This window comes from Eschrichtius robustus, chromosome 1, assembly GCF_028021215.1.
Source record: "Eschrichtius robustus isolate mEscRob2 chromosome 1, mEscRob2.pri, whole genome shotgun sequence".
NCBI lineage: Eukaryota > Metazoa > Chordata > Mammalia > Artiodactyla > Eschrichtiidae > Eschrichtius > Eschrichtius robustus.
Window position 1 is genome coordinate 145,414,085 of NC_090824.1, and position 20,192 is coordinate 145,434,276.

Sequence of the window (20,192 nt, forward strand, 5' to 3'; positions counted from 1 at the left end):
GGGCAGGCTTCTTTGTCATGTTCTGCTTGGGAGACCATATGCAATTTAGGTTTCTCCTGATGAGGGGAGAAATCAAATGGGCCACTGTTCCTGGGAGTTTAGGCAATCTGATGGCTCCTCCTCGGGTTGTGTCCTGCTTGTGTGTGCTGTGTGAAGGGGCTGGAAAATGCCTTAGTCAAGCTTGGTCACGGCAAGCTTCCTTGGTGAGGGGTGGCTCTGGCATCTTGCCGTGACACGTTGGGATCCCGGTGGAGAGAGAGTAAGGCAAGGCGAGTGAAAGAGAGACGTGAGATGGCTGGCTAAGCCCACAGGTTTACTGGTGGGTGGATAGATCGACGGTGGCCATGGGGTTCCCGGAACACATTTGGGATTCCCTCAGGAGCATCTGGAGGCACGTGTAGGGAGAGAATACGGGAGCACATTTGTGGACTGTCCCGCCTCTTTCCTCTCCTTGGTCGATTTGCTTCATGGCGGGTCCTTGTCCAGCGAAAGGTTGCCTTCATGGCACAGTATGGTGTCTTCTCATGGGGGCCGATTTGGAGGCCTTGGGGTGTTTTGTCCCTGTCTGGCCACGTTCCCCCTGTGTTGAAGACGTGAAGGTGTTCCTGAGGACAGCCAAGCATCATTTCTATACCCGGACCACATAGCGTTCCCTGAGGATTGGAGCTCTACCAGGAGGACATTGGGCGCAACCATGCAGAAACAAGGGAGTCGGCTGCCAAGGAAAGGCTACAATTTTAAGGGCAAGAGAGGATGTGTGGCCTGGGTGTCATTTTTCCTGCCACCCGCTGGTGCGTCGAGACTGTGGTATCCGGCGAGCCTGGCCACAGGCCAGAGAAGTCATGCCGGTTCAAGTGTCTAGGCTGTTGTCTGGGTTCTCTCGTTGCATGGCTGTGGGTAACAAGTTGCTTGCAGAGTACCTGGGCCTCACGGTTTCCCCAATGTCACGTCACTGATGGTCCCAGAGTGTGAAAGTACCAGACACCACTGCAAGTTACACCATTGCTGCAAGGGTTTCCCCGCCGCGTTGAGCATCGGAATGGTTCCCATGCCATTAGCTTTGTGTGTGGGCCAAGGGTAAGTTGCCACTCTTGGCAGCAGGCCAGGAATTATGGCTACAGGTGAATCTCCATTGTTCAGTCCAGGAGTTCCTCTGGTGCGTTTTGTCACCGGTCTCTACAAGCTGCTTTTGTTGGAGGTCGTCCCATTTGGCCAAGGGCCGTTCCCTTGTGGAAGGTCTCAGGGACCACATTTCCCCGTGAGGGTGAGTCCACTGTGTGGAAGCGTATGCGCCAGGAGTGGTTTGGTTCCCCAGAGGGCAGTGGCTCTTACGCTGAGTAATCCCATTTCCCCTGAGGGTGTCTCAGCGGTTCAGGATGAAATCCCTATGATGTGTCAGTGGGGAGGCGGCTCAGGCGGGGAAGTTCAAGGCCCATACCAGGGGTTTGATGGACGGCCGTGCTCTTTGTGTTGATGCCCGTGCACTCTGAAGGCATCTGTGCCACGAAGCATTCACGTTTGGCTGTGGACACACAGACATGATGGGCTGCAAATGAAATGTTGAGGGGAGATAGAGCGCACATCGCTGGGCAGTATCACCCTTTGCCTCTGTGCCCCCGTTCACTTTTCTCAAACATCACTGTGTTCTGTCACACTGAGGCAGGTGGTGGAGTGCCCGGGAACAAACACCTGCAGCAGCATGGGGCCCTCTGTATAGTCCATGGTACCTGGCGAAGTGAGGACAGTGCGGCAAGTTGAGGCAAGTCGAGGCAAAAGAGTCTCAGAGTGATTTTGGCGTGAAGTACTTGAGGATCCTCTTAGGAACCTTGTGCTGGTGAGTGGAAATTCTTTGCAGAAAGCAAGATGTTTGGCCACGGCGACTTGTGCCCGGAGACTACACCCTCACCTTCTTGGCTCTTCCAGTGGCACCCCATATCCGATGCCATGATCCTTAGCTCCATTTGCAGCCCCGTGGGTCGGCTCTGGCCGCTCCTGACTGCTGACATGATTGAGATCGTTGGCTGCCCTGCGGTGGAGCCTGCAACTTTGAACGTGCAGCCTTTGAGCAGGTGGATTGATGATGACTCCCATAAATGCACTGCTTGGAACTCTGAACCAATGAATGGGTCTCAGGTTTCTCCGCGGTCATGTCACTGACGGGCCCGGGGGTGAAAATACAAGGTGGCAGGGCAAGTTACCCAGTTGCTGCAAGGGTTTGCCCTGCCAGTTTGGGCATTGGAATATCTCCAATGCCAATAGCTTTCTGTACGACCCAAGGGCAAAGTCTCTGGCTTGACAAGGTTCCTGGTAGAAACCTTGTGGGGGTAAACGGAACTTCTTTGAAGAAACCTAGATGTTTGGGCACGGGGACTTGTGCGGCGAGACTACACCGTCACATTCCGGGCGCTTCCTGGGGCACCCGAGCTCCGATGCCCTGAGACTTGGGTGCACTTTCTGCCCCGTGGCTCGAGTCTGGCCGCTCCCTACTGCTGAGAGGATTGAGCTTGCTGACAGTCCGCGACTTTGCACGTCCAGCCTTTGAGCAGCTGCGTGGATCGATGATGACTCCCATAAATGCATTCCTTCAAAATCTAACAAAATGAATGAGCAATACCTACCATCTTCTCATCCTAACTGAGGTCCAGCACGTGGCTCCCAAAGGAAAATTAGGGAGAGGTCAATGTCGCATTTGCCACGGTGGGCTCGCGCAGCAACATTGTTCAAGTTGAGGGTGGCGGGCTTCTCGTGCAGAAAGAGCCATGTGGAGAGGAGCCTGGGATGTCCATCTACGTGGGAAGGCTAAGGACAACTTGACGTCTCTGGGCACCTGAGTCTAGCCAAAACTGCTATCCCCTGCCGCGGTCAGCATGCGGGTATGAAAGGAAGCATGAGCCACTGGTACTCCTCTGGCTTGCCCTCGAGACCTACAGGCCACCCTCGAGCTCAGGTCGTTGCCTTGTTCCCGCAAGGAAACAGAAGTCTCTGCACTCAGGGTCAGAGAAGGAGTCCTGGCCAGGCCAGGCTTCTATGTCATGTTCAGCTTGGGAGGTGGGATGTAGTTTACGTTTGCCCTGATGGTCAGGGGAAATCAAATGGGCCACCGTCCCATGGATTTGGGCGACGCTGTTGGCTCCCCCTTGGGTTGTGTCCTGCTTGTGTGTTGTGTGTGGAGAGGTTGGAAAATGCCTTAGGCAAATCCAGGGGACATCAAGCTACTTAGGTGAGGGGTGGATTCGTTTGGGTCCTGGTGGATAGAGGAAGGCAAGGTGAGCGGGAAATACACGTGAGAGTGTTTGCTAAGCCCACAGGCTTACTGTTGGGTGGATAGATGGTCGGTGGACATAGGGTTCCCGGAACTCTTTTGGGATATCTTCAGGAGCATTTGGAGTCCCGTGTAGGGAAGGAATACAGGTGCACGTTCATGGACCATCCCAACCTTTTCCTCTCCTTTCTCAAAGTGCTTCATGGCGGGTCCTTGTTCCAGTGAATGGTGCCTTCACGGCACAGTATGGTGTCTTCTCACTGGGCCCGATTTGGAGCCGTTGGGATGTTTTGTCCCTGTGTGGCCTCCTTGCCCCTATGTTGAGGATGTTAAGGTGTTCCTTAGGACAGCCCAGCCTCATTGCTATACCCAGTCGGCATAGCATTCCCTGAGGTTTGGAGCTCTCCCGGGAGGTCTTTGGGCCCAACCATGCAGAAAGAAGCGAGTTAGCTGCCAAGGAAATGCTACAGGTTTAAGGGCTGGAGTGAAAGTGTGCTGCAGGGGTCATTTTGTCCAGCCGCCTTCTGGTGCTGCGAGCCTGTGATCTCCAGCATGCATGGCTTCAAGCCAGAGAAGTCATGCCGTTTCAAGGGTCCAGGATGTTGGAGGCGTTCCCTCATTGCACGGCTGTGGGTGACACGTTGGTTCTGGAGGACCTGGGTCTCATGGTTTCTCCAAGGTCTTGTCCTTGAAGGGAAGAAAGACAATGTGCAAGGTGCTACGATAAGATACCCAGTTGCTGCTAGGGTTTGCCCCGCCACTTTGGGCATTGGAATGGCTCCCTTGCCATTAGCTTTGGTGGCGGTCCTAGGAAGTTCCTCTGGCTTGGCAGGAGACCAGGAAGTATGCCTGCTGGTGAGTCTCCCTTGATCAATCCAGGGGTTCCTCAGGTGCCCTTTGTCACGGGTCCCTACGAGCCGCTTTTGATGGAGGTCATCATATTCGTCCAAGGGCCCTTCCCTTGTGGAAGATCTCTCCCCTTGAGGGTGTGTCCACTGTGTGGAATCATAAGTGCCAAGGGCGTGTTTGTTGCCAAAGAGGGCACTTGCTCTTAGGCTGAGGGGGCCCAGTTGTCCTGAGGGTGTCTCGGGGGATCAGGAAGACATCGTTTTGCTGTGATGCAGGGCAGATTGCTCAGGAGAGGAATTTCAGGGCCCGAGACCAGGGTGTTGTTGGTCGGCGGCACTCTTTGTCCTGACGCCCGCACGCTCTGAAGGCGCCTGTGCCACGATGCTTTCACATTTGGGTGCGTACACACAGGCAAGATGGACAGCAAATGAAATGTTGAGGAGAGATAGAACACACATCACTGGGTGGTATCGACCTTTCCCTCGCTGCGCCCGTGCACCCTCCTCAAGCCTGCGTGTGTTCTCTCACCCGAGCCAGGTGGAATGCCAGGGAACGAATGCCAGCAGCAGCCTGGGGCCATCCATATAATCCCTGATACCCGTTGAAAGGAGGACGGCGTGGCAAGGCGAGGCCAGGCGAAGGAGTCTCGGAGGGGTCCTGGCGTGCATTCCATGAGGATCCTGCTTTAACCCTTGTTGCGGTAAGTGACACTTCTTTGCAAACCTAAAGGTTTGGCGACGGGAACGTGTGCACCAGGGCTACACCCTCACCTTCTGGTCTTTTCTCGCGGAACACGAGCTTTGATGCCCGAGACCTGGCTGCATTTCCTGACCCATGGCTCGGCTCTGGCCACTTCTGTACGCTGATATGATTCAGCTTGCTGGCCGTCCCATGGTGGAATCTGCAACTTTGCATGTCCAACGTTTGAGCATGTGCTTGGATCGATGATGACTCCCACAAATGCATTCCTTGGAAATCTGAACAAAATGAGTGAGAAATCCCTACCGTCTCCTCGTTGGAACTGAGGTCCAGCACGTGGCTCCCAAAAGGAAAGTAGGGAGAAGTTCACATTGCATTTGCGGCCGTGGGTGTCCACAGCCACGTTGTTCAAGTTGAGGGTTGTGGTCATCTCATGGGGAGAAGAGCAATTGGGAAAGGAGCCTGGGATGCCAATCCAGGCGGGAAGGCGTGGGACAGCATGTCGTCTCTGGGTTCCTTGGTCTAGCCAGGACTGCTGTCCCCTGCCACGTTTCAGCATGCAGGTAGGAGAGGAAGTGTGCGCCATTGCTGGTTCTGCCACCTGCGCTTGAGTTCAACAGGCTGCCCCCATCTGCTGGTCATTGCCTTGTGGACTCAAAGAAACAGAAGTCTGTAGGCTCAGGGTCAGAACAGGATTCCAGGCCTAGGGCAGGCTTCTTTGTCATGTTCTGCTTGGGAGACCATATGCAATTTAGGTTTCTCCTGATGAGGGGAGAAATCAAATGGGCCACTGTTCCTGGGAGTTTAGGCAATCTGAAGGCTCCTCCTCGGGTTGTGTCCTGCTTGTGTGTGCTGTGTGAAGGGGCTGGAAAATGCCTTAGTCAAGCTTGGTCACGGCAAGCTTCCTTGGTGAGGGGTGGCTCTGGCATCTTGCCATGACACGTTGGGATCCCGGTGGAGAGAGAGTAAGGCAAGGCGAGTGAAAGAGAGACGTGAGATGGCTGGCTAAGCCCACAGGTTTACTGGTGGGCGGATAGATCGACGGTGGCCATGGGGTTCCGGGAACACATTTGGGATTCCCTCAGGAGCATCTGGTGGCACGTGTAGGGAGAGAATACGGGAGCACATTTGTGGACTGTCCCGCCTCTTTCCTCTCCTTGGTCGTTTTGCTTCATGGCGAGTCCTTGTCCAGCGAAAGGTTGCCTTCATGGCACAGTATGGTGTCTTCTCATGGGGGCCGATTTGGAGGCCTTGGGGTGTTTTGTCCCTCTCTGGCCACGTTCCCCCTGTGTTGAAGACGTGAAGGTGTTCCTGAGGACAGCCAAGCATCATTTCTATACCCGGCCCACATAGCGTTCCCTGAGGATTGGAGCTCTACCAGGAGGTCATTGGGCGCAACCATGCAGAAACAAAGGAGTCGGCTGCCAAGGAAAGGCTACAGTTTTAAGGGCAAGAGAGGATGTGTGGCCTGGGTGTCATTTTTCCTGCCACCCGCTGGTGCGTCGAGACTGTGGTATCCGGCAAGCCTGGCCACAGGCCAGACAAGTCATACCGGTTCAAGTGTCTAGGCTGTTGTCTGGGTTCTCTCGTTGCATGGCTGTGGGTAACAAGTTGCTTGCAGAGTACCTGGGCGTCACGGTTTCCCCAATGTCACGTCACTGATGGGCCCAGAGTGTGAAAGTACCAGACACCACTGCAAGTTACACCATTGCTGCAAGGGTTTCCCCGCCGCGTTGAGCATCGGAATGGTTCCCATGCCATTAGCTTTGTGTGTGGGCCAAGGGTAAGTAGCCAGTCTTGGCAGCAGGCCAGGAAGTATGGCTACAGGTGAATCTCCATTGTTCAGTCCAGGAGTTCCTCTGGTGCGTTTTGTTACCGGTCCCTACAAGCTGCTTTTGTTGGAGGTCGTCCCATTTGGCCAAGGGCCGTTCCCTTGTGGAAGATCTCAGGGACCACATTTCCTCGTGAGGGTGAGTCCACTGTGTGGAAGCGTATGCGCCAGGAGTGGTTTGGTTCCCCTGAGGGCAGTGGCTCTTACGCTGAGTAATCCCATTTCCCCTGAGGGTGTCTCAGCGGTTCAGGATGACATCCCTATGCTGTGTCGGTGGGGAGGCGGCTCAGGCGGGGAAGTTCAAGGCCCATACCAGGGGTTTGATGGACGGCCGTGCTATTTGTGTTGATGCCCGTGCACTCTGAAGGCATCAATGCCACGAAGCATTCACGTTTGGCTATGGACACACAGACATGATGGGCTGCAAATGAAATGTTGAGGGGAGATAGAGCGCACATCGCTGGGCGGTATCACCCTTTGCCTCTGTGCCCCCGTTCACTTTTCTCAAACATCCCTGTGTTCTGTCACACTGAGGCAGGTGGTGGAGTGCCCGGGAACAAACACCTGCAGCAGCATGGGGCCCTCTGTATAGTCCATGGTACCTGGAGAAGTGAGGACAGTGCGGCAAGTTGAGGCAAGTCGAGGCAAAAGAGTCTCAGAGTGATTTTGGCGTGAAGTACTTGAGGATCCTCGTAGGAACCTTGTGCTGGTGAGTGGAAATTCTTTGCAGAAACCTAGATGTTTGGCCACGGCGACTTGTGCCCGGAGACTACACGCTCACCTTCTTGGCTCTTCCAGTGGCACCCCATATCCGATGCCATGATCCTTAGCTCCATTTGCAGCCCCGTGGGTCGGCTCTGGCCGCTCCTGACTGCTGACATGATTGAGATCGTTGGCTGCCCTCTGGTGGAGCCTGCAACTTTGAACGTGCAGCCTTTGAGCAGGTGGATTGATGATGACTCCCATAAATGCACTGCTTGGAACTCTGAACCAATGAATGGGTCTCAGGTTTCTCCGCGGTCATGTCACTGACGGGCCCGGGGGTGAAAATACAAGGTGGCAGGGCAAGTTACCCAGTTGCTGCAAGGGTTTGCCCTGCCAGTTTGAGCATTGGAATATCTCCAATGCCAATAGCTTTCTGTACGACCCAAGGGCAAAGTCTCTGGCTTGACAAGGTTCCTGGTAGAAACCTTGTGGGGGTAAACGGAACTTCTTTGAAGAAACCTAGATGTTTGGCCATGGGGACTTGTGCGGCGAGACTACACCGTCACATTCCGGGCGCTTCCTGGGGCACCCGAGCTCCGATGCCCTGAGACTTGGGTGCACTTTCTTCCCCGTGGCTCGAGTCTGGCCGCTCCCTACTGCTGAGAGGATTGAGCTTGCTGACAATCCGCGACTTTGCACGTCCAGCCTTTGAGCAGCTGCGTGGATCGGTGATGACTCCCATAAATGCATTCCTTCGAAATCTAAACAAAATGAATGAGCAATACGTACCATCTTCTCATCCTAACTGAGGTCCAGCACGTGGCTCCCAAAGGAAAATTAGGGAGAGGTCCATGTCGCATTTGCTACCGTGGGCTCGCGCAGCAACATTGTTCAAGTTGAGGGTGGCGGGCTTCTCGTGCAGAAAGAGCCATGTGGAGAGGAGCCTGGGATGTCCATCTACGTGGGAAAGCTAAGGACAACTAGACGTCTCTGGGCACCTGAGTCTAGCCAAAACTGCTATCCCCTGCCGTGGTCAGCATGCGGGTATGAAAGGAAGCATGAGCCACTGGTACTCCTCTGGCTTGCCCTCGAGACCTACAGGCCACCCTCGAGCTCAGGTCGTTGCCTTGTTCCCGCAAGGAAACAGAATTCTCTGCACTCAGGGTCAGAGAAGGAGTCCTGGCCAGGCCGGGCTTCTATGTCATGTTCAGCTTGGGAGGTGGGATGTAGTTTACGTTTGCCCTGATGGTCAGGGGAAATCAAATGGGCCACCGTCCCACGGATTTGGGCGACGCTGTTGGCTCCTCCTTGGGTTGTGTCCTGCTTGTGTGTTGTGTGTGGAGAGGTTGGAAAATGCCTTAGGCAAATCCAGGGGACATCAAGCTACTTAGGTGAGGGGTGGATTCGTTTGGGTCCTGGTGGAGAGAGGAAGGCAAGGCGAGCGGGAAATACACGTGAGAGTGTTGGCTAAGCCCACAGGCTTACTGTTGGGTGGATAGATGGTCGGTGGACATAGGGTTCCCGGAACTCTTTTGGGATATCTTCAGGAGCATTTGGAGTCCCGTGTAGGGAAGGAATACAGGTGCACGTTCATGGACCATCCCAACCTTTTCCTCTCTTTCTCAAAGTGCTTCACGGCGGGTCCTTGTTCCAGTGAATGGTGCCTTCACGGCACAGTATGGTGTCTTCTCACTGGGCCCGATTTGGAGCCGTTGGGATGTTTTGTCCCTGTGTGGCCTCCTTGCCCCTATGTTGAGGATGTTAAGGTGTTCCTTAGGACAGCCCAGCCTCATTGCTATACCCATTCGGCATAGCATTCCATGAGGTTTGGAGCTCTCCCGGGAGGTCTTTGGGCCCAACCATGCAGAAAGAAGCGAGTTAGCTGCCAAGGAAATGCTACAGGTTTAAGGGCTGGAGTGAAAGTGTGCTGCAGGGGTCATTTTGTCCAGCCGCCTTCTGGTGCTGCGAGCCTGTGATCTCCAGCATGCATGGCTTCAAGCCAGAGAAGTCATGCCGTTTCAAGGGTCCAGGATGTTGGAGGCGTTCCCTCATTGCACGGCTGTGGGTGACACGTTGGTTCTGGAGGGCCTGGGTCTCATGGTTTCTCCAAGGTCTTGTCCTTGAAGGGAAGAAAGACAATGTGCAAGGTGCTACGATAAGATACCCAGTTGCTGCAAGGGTTTGCCCCGCCACTTTGGGCATTGGAATGGCTCCCTTGCCATTAGCTTTGGTGGCGGTCCTAGGAAGTTCCTCTGGCTTGGCAGGAGACCAGGAAGTATGCCTGCTGGTGAGTCTCCCTTGATCAGTCCAGGGGTTCCTCAGGTGCCCTTTGTCACGGGTCCCTACGAGCTGCTTTTGATGGAGGTCGTCATATTCGGCCAAGGGCCCTTCCCTTGTGGAAGATCTCTCCCCTTGAGGGTGTGTCCACTGTGTGGAATCATAAGTGCCAAGGGCGTGTTTGTTGCCAAAGAGGGCACTTGCTCTTAGGCTGAGGGGGCCCAGTTGTCCTGAGGCTGTATCAGGGGATCAGGAAGACATCGTTTTGCTGTGATGCAGGGCAGATTGCTCAGGAGAGGAATTTCAGGGCCCGAGACCAGGGTGTTTTTGGCCGGCGGCGCTCTTTGTCCTGACGGCCGCACGCTCTGAAGGCGACTGTGCCACGATGCTTTCACATTTGGGTGCGAACACACAGGCAAGATGGACAGCAAATGAAATGTTGAGGAGAGATAGAACACACATCACTGGGTGGTATCGACCTTTCCCTCGCTGCGCCCGTGCACCCTCCTCAAGCCTGCGTGTGTTCTCTCACCCGAGCCAGGTGGAATGCCAGGGAAAGAATGCCAGCAGCAGCCTGGGGCCATCCGTATAATCCCTGATACCCGTTGAAATGAGGACGGCGTGGCAAGGCGAGGCCAGGCGAAGGAGTCTCGGAGGGGTCCTGGCGTGCATTCCATGAGGATCCTGCTTTAACCCTTGTTGCGGTAAGTGACACTTCTTTGCAAACCTAAGGTTTGGCGACGGGAACGTGTGCACCGGGGCTACACCCTCACCTTCTGGTCTTTTCTCGCGGAACACGAGCTTTGATGCCCGAGAACTGGCTGCATTTCCTGACCCATGGCTTGGCTCTGGCCACTTCTGTACGCTGATATGATTCAGCTTGCTGGCCGTCCCATGGTGGAATCTGCAACTTTGCATGTCCAACGTTTGAGCATGTTCTTGGATCGATGATGACTCCCACAAATGCATTTCTTGGAAATCTGAACAATATGAGTGAGAAATCCCTACCGTCTCCTCGTTGGAACTGAGGTCCAGCACGTGGCTCCCAAAAGGAAAGTAGGGAGAAGTTCACATTGCATTTGCGGCCGTGGGTGTCCACAGCCACGTTGTTCAAGTTGAGGGTTGTGGTCATCTCATGGGGAGAAGAGCAATTGGGAACGGAGCCTGGGATGCCAATCCAGGTGGTAAGGCGTGGGACAGCATGTCGTCTCTGGGTTCCTTTGTCTAGCCAGGACTGCTGTCCCCTGCCACGTTTCAGCATGCAGGTAGGAGAGGAAGCGTGCGCCATTGCTGGTTCTGCCACCTGCGCTTGAGTTCAACAGGCTGCCCCCATCTGCTGGTCATTGCCTTGTGGCCTCAAAGAAACAGAAGTCTGTAGGCTCAGGGTCAGAACAGGATTCCAGGCCTAGGGCAGGCTTCTTTGTCATGTTCTGCTTGGGAGACCATATGCAATTTAGGTTTCTCCTGATGAGGGGAGAAATCAAATGGGCCACTGTTCCTGGGAGTTTAGGCAATCTGATGGCTCCTCCTCGGGTTGTGTCCTGCTTGTGTGTGCTGTGTGAAGGGGCTGGAAAATGCCTTAGTCAAGCTTGGTCACAGCAAGCTTCCTTGGTGAGGGGTGGCTCTGGCATCTTGCCGAGACACGTTGGGATCCCGGTGGAGAGAGAGTAAGGCAAGGCGAGTGAAAGAGAGACGTGAGATGGCTGGCTAAGCCCACAGGTTTACTGGTGGGTGGATAGATCGACGGTGGCCATGGGGTTCCCGGAACACATTTGGGATTCCCTCAGGAGCATCTGGAGGCACGTGTAGGGAGAGAATACGGGAGCACATTTGTAGACTGTCCCGCCTCTTTCCTCTCCTTGGTCGATTTGCTTCATGGCGGGTCCTTGTCCAGCGAAAGGTTGCCTTCATGGCACAGTATGGTGTCTTCTCATGGGGGCCGATTTGGAGGCCTTCGGGTGTTTTGTCCCTGTCTCGCCAGGTTCCCCCTGTGTTGAAGACGTGAAGGTGTTCCTGAGGACAGCCAAGCATCATTTCTATACCCGCCCCACATAGCATTCCCTGAGGATTGGAGCTCTACCAGGAGGACATTGGGCACAACCATGCAGAAACAAGGGAGTCGGCTGCCAAGGAAAGGCTACAGTTTTAAGGGCAAGAGAGGATGTGTGGCCTGGGTGTCATTTTTCCTGCCACCCGCTGGTGCGTCGAGACTGTGGTATCCGGCGAGCCTGGCCACAGGCCAGACAAGTCATACCGGTTCAAGTGTCTAGGCTGTTGTCTGGGTTCTCTCGTTGCATGGCTGTGGGTAACAAGTTGCTTGCAGAGTACCTGGGCCTCACGGTTTCCCCAATGTCACGTCACTGATGGTCCCAGAGTGTGAAAGTACCAGACACCACTGCAAGTTACACCATTGCTTCAAGGGTTTCCCCGCCGCGTTGAGCATCGGAATGGTTCCCATGCCATTAGCTTTGTGTGTGGGCCAAGGGTAAGTTGCCACTCTTGGCAGCAGGCCAGGAATTATGGCTACAGGTGAATCTCCATTGTTCAGTCCAGGAGTTCCTCTGGTGCGTTTTGTCACCGGTCCCTACAAGCTGCTTTTGTTGGAGGTCGTCCCATTTGGCCAAGGGCCGTTCCCTTGTGGAAGATCTCAGGGACCACATTTCCCCGTGAGGGTGAGTCCACTGTGTGGAAGCGTATGCGCCAGGAGTGGTTTGGTTCCCCAGAGGGCAGTGGCTCTTACGCTGAGTAATCCCATTTCCCCTGAGGGTGTCTCAGCGGTTCAGGATGACATCCCTATGCTGTGTCGGTAGGGAGGCGGCTCAGGCGGGGAAGTTCAAGGCCCATACCAGGGGTTTGATGGACGGCCGTGCTCTTTGTGTTGATGCCCGTGCACTCTGAAGGCATCCGTGCCACGAAGCATTCACGTTTGGCTGTGGACACACAGACATGATGGGCTGCAAATGAAATGTTGAGGGGAGATAGAGCGCACATCGCTGGGCGGTATCACCCTTTGCCTCTGTGCCCCCGTTCACTTTTCTCAAACATCCCTGTGTTCTGTCACACTGAGGCAGGTGGTGGAGTGCCCGGGAACAAACACCTGCAGCAGCATGGGGCCCTCTGTATAGTCCATGGTACCTGGCGAAGTGAGGACAGTGCGGCAAGTTGAGGCAAGTCGAGGCAAAAGAGTCTCAGAGTGATTTTGGCGTGAAGTACTTGAGGATCCTCGTAGGAACCCTGTGCTGGTGAGTGGAAATTCTTTGCAGAAACCTAGATGTTTGGCCACGGCGACTTGTGCCCGGAGACTACACCCTCACCTTCTTGGCTCTTCCAGTGGCACCCCATATCCGATGCCATGATCCTTAGCTCCATTTGCAGCCCCGTGGGTCGGCTCTGGCCGCTCCTGACTGCTGACATGATTGAGATCGTTGGCTGCCCTGCGGTGGAGCCTGCAACTTTGAACGTGCAGCCTTTGAGCAGGTGGATTGATGATGACTCCCATAAATGCACTGCTTGGAACTCTGAACCAATGAATGGGTCTCAGGTTTCTCCGCGGTCATGTCACTGACGGGCCCGGGGGTGAAAATACAAGGTGGCAGGGCAAGTTACCCAGTTGCTGCAAGGGTTTGCCCTGCCAGTTTGGGCATTGGAATATCTCCAATGCCAATAGCTTTCTGTACGACCCAAGGGCAAAGTCTCTGGCTTGACAAGGTTCCTGGTAGAAACCTTGTGGGGGTAAACGGAACTTCTTTGAAGAAACCAAGATGTTTGGCCACGGGGACTTGTGCGGCGAGACTACACCGTCACATTCCGGGCGCTTCCTGGGGCACCCGAGCTCCGATGCCCTGAGACTTGGGTGCACTTTCTGCCCCGTGGCTCGAGTCTGGCCGCTCCCTACTGCTGAGAGGATTGAGCTTGCTGACAGTCCGCGACTTTGCACATCCAGCCTTTGAGCAGCTGCGTGGATCGGTGATGACTCCCATAAATGCATTCCTTCGAAATCTAAACAAAATGAATGAGCAATACCTACCATCATCTCATCCTAACTGAGGTCCAGCACGTGGCTCCCAAAGGAAAATTAGGGAGAGGTCCATGTCGCATTTGCCACCGTGGGCTCACGCAGCAACATTGTTCAAGTTGAGGGTGGCGGGCTTCTCGTGCAGAAAGAGCCATGTGGAGAGGAGCCTGGGATGTCCATCTACGTGGGAAGGCTAAGGACAACTTGACGTCTCTGGGCACCTGAGTCTAGCCAAAACTGCTATCCCCTGCCGCGGTCAGCATGCGGGTATGAAAGGAAGCATGAGCCACTGGTACTCCTCTGGCTTGCCCTCGAGAACTACAGGCCACCCTCGAGCTCAGGTCGTTGCCTTGTTCCCGCAAGGAAACAGAAGTCTCTGCACTCAGGGTCAGAGAAGGAGTCCTGGCCAGGCCAGGCTTCTATGTCATGTTCAGCTTGGGAGGTGGGATGTAGTTTACGTTTGCCCTGATGCTCAGGGGAAATCAAATGGGCCACCGTCCCACGGATTTGGGCGACGCTGTTGGCTCCTCCTTGGGTTGTGTCCTGCTTGTGTGTTGTGTGTGGAGAGGTTGGAAAATGCCTTAGGCAAATCCAGGGGACATCAAGCTACTTAGGTGAGGGGTGGATTCGTTTGGGTCCTGGTGGAGAGAGGAAGGCAAGGCGAGCGGGAAATACACGTGAGAGTGTTGGCTAAGCCCACAGGCTTACTGTTGGGTGGATAGATGGTCGGTGGACATAGGGTTCCCGGAACTCTTTTGGGATATCTTCAGGAGCATTTGGAGTCCCGTGTAGGGAAGGAATACAGGTGCACGTTCATGGACCATCCCAACCTTTTCCTCTCCTTTCTCAAAGTGCTTCACGGCGGGTCCTTGTTCCAGTGAATGGTGCCTTCACGGCACAGTATGGTGTCTTCTCACTGGGCCCGATTTGGAGCCGTTGGGATGTTTTGTCCCTGTGTGGCCTCCTTGCCCCTATGTTGAGGATGTTAAGGTGTTCCTTAGGACAGCCCAGCCTCATTGCTATACCCATTCGGCATAGCATTCCATGAGGTTTGGAGCTCTCCCGGGAGGTCTTTGGGCCCAACCATGCAGAAAGAAGCGAGTTAGCTGCCAAGGAAATGCTACAGGTTTAAGGGCTGGAGTGAAAGTGTGCTGCAGGGGTCATTTTGTCCAGCTGCCTTCTGGTGCTGCGAGCCTGTGATCTCCAGCATGCATGGCTTCAAGCCAGAGAAGTCATGCCGTTTCAAGGGTCCAGGATGTTGGAGGCGTTCCCTCATTGCACGGCTGTGGGTGACACGTTGGTTCTGGAGGACCTGGGTCTCATGGTTTCTCCAAGGTCTTGTCCTTGAAGGGAAGAAAGACAATGTGCAAGGTGCTACGATAAGATACCCAGTTGCTGCAAGGGTTTGCCCCGCCACTTTGGGCATTGGAATGGCTCCCTTGCCATTAGCTTTGGTTGCGGTCCTAGGAAGTTCCTCTGGCTTGTCAGGAGACCGGGAAGTATGCCTGCTGGTGAGTCTCCCTTGATCAATCCAGGGGTTCCTCAGGTGCCCTTTGTCACGGGTCCCTACGAGCCGCTTTTGATGGAGGTCGTCATATTCGGCCAAGGGCCCTTCCCTTGTGGAAGATCTCTCCCCTTGAGGGTGTGTCCACTGTGTGGAATCATAAGTGCCAAGGGCGTGTTTGTTGCCAAAGAGGGCACTTGCTCTTAGGCTGAGGGGGCCCAGTTGTCCTGAGGGTGTCTCGGGGGATTAGGAAGACATCGTTTTGCTGTGATGCAAGGCAGATTGCTCAGGAGAGGAATTTCAGGGCCCGAGACCAGGGTGTTGTTGGTCGGCGGCACTCTTTGTCCTGACGCCCGCACGCTCTGAAGGCGCCTGTGCCACGATGCTTTCACGTTTGGGTGCGTACACACAGGCAAGATGGACAGCAAATGAAATGTTGAGGAGAGATAGAACACACATCACTGGGTGGTATCGACCTTTCCCTCGCTGCGCCCGTGCACCCTCCTCAAGCCTGCGTGTGTTCTCTCACCCGAGCCAGGTGGAATGCCAGGGAAAGAATGCCAGCAGCAGCCTGGGGCCATCCGTATAATCCCTGATACCCGTTGAAAGGAGGACGGCGTGGCAAGGCGAGGCCAGGCGAAGGAGTCTCGGAGGGGTTCTGGCGTGCATTCCATGAGGATCCTGCTTTAACCCTGGTTGCGGTAAGTGACACATCTTTGCTAAACCTAAAGGTTTCGCGATGGGAACGTGTGCACCGTGGCTACACCCTCACCTTCTGGTCTTTTCTCGGGGAACACGAGCTTTGATTCCCTGAGAACTGGCTGCATTTCCTAACCCATGGCTCGGCTCTGGCCACTTCTGTACGCTGATATGATTCAGCTCGCTGGCCGTCCCATGGTGGAATCTGCAACTTTGCATGTCCAACGTTTGAGCATGTGCTTGGATCGATGATGACTCCCTCAAATGCTTTCCTTGGAAATCTGAACAAAATGAGGGAGAAATCCCTACCGTCTCCTCGTTGGAACTGAGGTCCAGCACGTGGCTCCCAAAAGGAAAGTAGGGAGAGGTTCACATTGCATTTGCGGCCGTGGGTGTCCACAGCCACGTTGTTCAAGTTGAGGATTGTGGTCATCTCATGGGGAGAAGAGCAATTGGGAAAGGAGCCTGGGATGCCAATCCTTCGAGAAGGCTTGGGACACCGTGCCGTCTCTGGGTTCCTTGGTCTAGCCAGGACTGCTGTCCCCTGCCACGGTTCAGCATGCAGGTAGGAGAGGAAGCGTGCGCCATTGCTGGTTCTGCCACCTGCGCTTGAGTTCTACAGGCTGCCCCCACCGGCTGGTCATTGCCTTGTGGCCTCAAAGAAACAGAAGTCTGTAGGCTCAGGGTTGGAACAGGATTCCAGGCCTAGGGCAGGCTTCTTTGTCATGTTCTGCTTGGGAGACCATATGCAATTTAGGTTTCTCCTGATGAGGGGAGAAATCAAATGGGCCACTGTTCCTGGGAGTTTAGGCAATCTGATGGCTCCTCCTCGGGTTGTGTCCTGCTTGTGTGTGCTGTGTGAAGGGGCTGGAAAATGCCTTAGTCAAGCTTGGTCACGGCAAGCTTCCTTGGTGAGGGGTGGCTCTGGCATCTTGCCGTGACACGTTGGGATCCCCGTGGAGAGAGAGTAAGGCAAGGCGAGTGAAAGAGAGACGTGAGATGGCTGGCTAAGCCCACAGGTTTACTGGTGGGTGGATAGATCGACAGTGGCCATGGGGTTCCCGGAACACATTTGGGATTCCCTCAGGAGCATCAGGTGGCACGTGTAGGGAGAGAATACGGGAGCACATTTGTAGACTGTCCCGCCTCTTTCCTCTCCTTGGTCGATTTGCTTCATGGCGGGTCCTTGTCCAGCGAAAGGTTGCCTTCATGGCACAGTATGGTGTCTTCTCATGGGGGCCGATTTGGAGGCCTTCGGGTGTTTTGTCCCTGTCTGGCCACGTTCCCCCTGTGTTGAAGACGTGAAGGTGTTCCTGAGGACAGCCAAGCATCATTTCTATACCCGGCCCACATAGCGTTCCCTGAGGATTGGAGCTCTACCAGGAGGACATTGGGCGCAACCATGCAGAAACAAGGGAGTCGGATGCCAAGGAAAGGCTACAGTTTTAAGGGCAAGAGAGGATGTGTGGCCTGGGTGTCATTTTTCCTGCCACCCGCTGGTGCGTCGAGACTGTGGTATCCGGCGAGCCTGGCCAAAGGCCAGACAAGTCATACCGGTTCAAGTGTCTAGGCTGTTGTCTGGGTTCTCTCGTTGCATGGCTGTGGGTAACAAGTTGCTTGCAGAGTACCTGGGCCTCACGGTTTCCCCAATGTCACGTCACTGATGGTCCCAGAGTGTGAAAGTACCAGACACCACTGAAATTTACACCATTGCTGCAAGGGTTTCCCCGCTGCGTTGAGCATCGGAATTGTTCCCATGCCATTAGCTTTGTGTGTGGGCCAAGGGTAAGTTGCCACTCTTGGCAGCAGGCCAGGAATTATGGCTACAGGTGAATCTCCATTGTTCAGTCCAGGAGTTCCTCTGCTGCGTTTTGTCACCGGTCCCTACAAGCTGCTTTTGTTGGAGGTCGTCCCATTTGGCCAAGGGCCGTTCCCTTGTGGAAGATCTCAGGGACCACATTTCCCCGTGAGGGTGAGTCCACTGTGTGGAAGTGTATGCGCCAGGAGTGGTTGGGTTCCCCAGAGGGCAGTGGCTCTTACGCTGAGTAATCCCATTTCCCCTGAGGGTGTCTCAGCGGTTCAGGATGACATCCCTATGCTGTGTCGGTGGGGAGGCGGCTCAGGCGGGGAAGTTCAAAGCCCATACCAGGGGTTTGATGGACGGCCGTGCTCTTTGTGTTGATGCCCGTGCACTCTGAAGGCATCTGTGCCACGAAGCATTCACGTTTGGCTGTGGACACACAGACATGATGGGCTGCAAATGAAATGTTGAGGGGAGATAGAGCGCACATCGCTGGGCGGTATCACCCTTTGCCTCTGTGCCCCCGTTCACTTTTCTCAAACATCACTGTGTTCTGTCACACTGAGGCAGGTGGTGGAGTGCCCGGGAACAAACACCTGCAGCAGCATGGGGCCCTCTGTATAGTCCATGGTACCTGGCGAAGTGAGGACAGTGCGGCAAGTTGAGGCAAGTCGAGGCAAAAGAGTCTCAGAGTGATTTTGGCGTGAAGTACTTGAGGATCCTCGTAGGAACCTTGTGGTGGTGAGTGGAAATTCTTTGCAGAAACCTAGATGTTTGGCCACGGGGACTTGTGCCCGGAGACTACACCCTCACCTTCTTGGCTCTTCCAGTGGCACCCCATATCCGATGCCATGATCCTTAGCTCCATTTGCAGCCCCGTGGGTCGGCTCTGGCCGCTCCTGACTGCTGACATGATTGAGATCGTTGGCTGCCCTGCGGTGGAGCCTGCAACTTTGAACGTGCAGCCTTTGAGCAGGTGGATTGATGATGACTCCCATAAATGCACTGCTTGGAACTCTGAACCAATGAATGGGTCTCAGGTTTCTCCGCGGTCATGTCACTGACGGGCCCGGGGGTGAAAATACAAGGTGGCAGGGCAAGTTACCCAGTTGCTGCAAGGGTTTGCCCTGCCAGTTTGGGCATTGGAATATCTCCAATGCCAATAGCTTTCTGTACGACCCAAGGGCAAAGTCTCTGGCTTGACAAGGTTCCTGGTAGAAACCTTGTGGGGGTAAACGGAACTTCTTTGAAGAAACCTAGATGTTTGGCCACGGGGACTTGTGCGGCGAGACTACACCGTCACATTCCGGGCGCTTCCTGGGGCACCCGAGCTCTGATGCGCTGACTTGGGTGCACTTTCTGCCCCGTGGCTCGAGTCTGGCCGCTCCCTACTGCTGAGAGGATTGAGCTTGCTGACAATCCGCGACTTTGCACGTCCAGCCTTTGAGCAGCTTCGTGGATCGGTGTTGACTCCCATAAATGCATTCCTTCGAAATCTAAACAAAATGAATGAGCAATACCTACCATCTTCTCATCCTAACTGAGGTCCAGCACGTGGCTCCCAAAGGAAAATTAGGGGGAGGTCCATGTCGCATTTGCCACCGTGGGCTCGTGCAGCAACATTGTTCAAGTTGAGGGTGGCGGGCTTCTCGTGCAGAAAGAGCCATGTGGAGAGGAGCCTGGGATGTCCATCTACGTGGGAAGGCTAAGGACAACTTGACGTCTCTGGGCACCTGAGTCTAGCCAAAACTGCTATCCCCTGCCGCGGTCAGCATTCGGGTATGAAAGGAAGCATGAGCCACTGGTACTCCTCTGGCTTGCCCTCGAGACCTACAGGCCACCCTCGAGCTCAGGTCGTTGCCTTGTTCCCGCAAGGAAACAGAAGTCTCTGCACTCAGGGTCAGAGAAGGAGTCCTGGCCAGGCCAGGCTTCTATGTCATGTTCAGCTTGGGAGGTGGGATGTAGTTTACATTTGCCCTGATGGTCAGGGGAAATCAAATGGGCCACCGTCCCACGGATTTGGGCGACGCTGTTGGCTCCTCCTTGGGTTGTGTCCTGCTTGTGTGTTGTGTGTGGAGAGGTTGGAAAATGCCTTAGGCAAATCCAGGGGACATCAAGCTACTTAGGTGAGGGGTGGATTCGTTTGGGTCCTGGTGGAGAGAGGAAGGCAAGGCGAGTGGGAAATACACGTGAGAGTGTTGGCTAAGCCCACAGGCTTACTGTTGTGTGGATAGATGGTCGTTGGACATAGGGTTCCCGGAACTCTTTTGGGATATCTTCAGGAGCATTTGGAGTCCCGTGTAGGGAAGGAATACAGGTGCACGTTCATGGACCATCCCAACCTTTTCCTCTCCTTTCTCAAAGTGCTTCACGGCGGGTCCTTGTTCCAGTGAATGGTGCCTTCACGGCACAGTATGGTGTCTTCTCACTGGGCCCGATTTGGAGCCGTTGGGATGTTTTGTCCCTGTGTGGCCTCCTTGCCCCTATGTTGAGGATGTTAAGGTGTTCCTTAGGACAGGCCAGCCTCATTGCTATACCCATTCGGCATAG

At 54.7% G+C, this 20,192-nt stretch overlaps 7 non-coding genes across 7 annotated transcripts; all 7 read left to right on the plus strand.

Annotated features, from left to right (window-relative positions):
* Positions 1-2,552: 2,552 nt before the first annotated feature.
* LOC137751028 (small nucleolar RNA SNORD116) lies at positions 2,553-2,643 on the plus strand. The gene has a single exon (XR_011070678.1). It is a non-coding gene; the product is annotated as a small nucleolar RNA SNORD116 (small nucleolar RNA).
* A 2,406-nt stretch (positions 2,644-5,049) lies between these two features.
* On the plus strand, positions 5,050-5,141 carry LOC137753145 (small nucleolar RNA SNORD116). The gene has a single exon (XR_011071398.1). It is a non-coding gene; the product is annotated as a small nucleolar RNA SNORD116 (small nucleolar RNA).
* Positions 5,142-8,068: 2,927 nt separating this feature from the next.
* Positions 8,069-8,160, plus strand: LOC137778619 (small nucleolar RNA SNORD116). The gene has a single exon (XR_011076950.1). It is a non-coding gene; the product is annotated as a small nucleolar RNA SNORD116 (small nucleolar RNA).
* Positions 8,161-10,564: 2,404 nt separating this feature from the next.
* On the plus strand, positions 10,565-10,656 carry LOC137753748 (small nucleolar RNA SNORD116). Its single transcript, XR_011071567.1, has one exon. It is a non-coding gene; the product is annotated as a small nucleolar RNA SNORD116 (small nucleolar RNA).
* Positions 10,657-13,583: 2,927 nt separating this feature from the next.
* On the plus strand, positions 13,584-13,675 carry LOC137778545 (small nucleolar RNA SNORD116). Its single transcript, XR_011076926.1, has one exon. It is a non-coding gene; the product is annotated as a small nucleolar RNA SNORD116 (small nucleolar RNA).
* Positions 13,676-16,083: 2,408 nt separating this feature from the next.
* Positions 16,084-16,175, plus strand: LOC137753688 (small nucleolar RNA SNORD116). Its single transcript, XR_011071551.1, has one exon. It is a non-coding gene; the product is annotated as a small nucleolar RNA SNORD116 (small nucleolar RNA).
* A 2,924-nt stretch (positions 16,176-19,099) lies between these two features.
* Positions 19,100-19,191, plus strand: LOC137750010 (small nucleolar RNA SNORD116). The gene has a single exon (XR_011070346.1). It is a non-coding gene; the product is annotated as a small nucleolar RNA SNORD116 (small nucleolar RNA).
* The last annotated feature ends 1,001 nt before the right edge of the window (positions 19,192-20,192 follow it).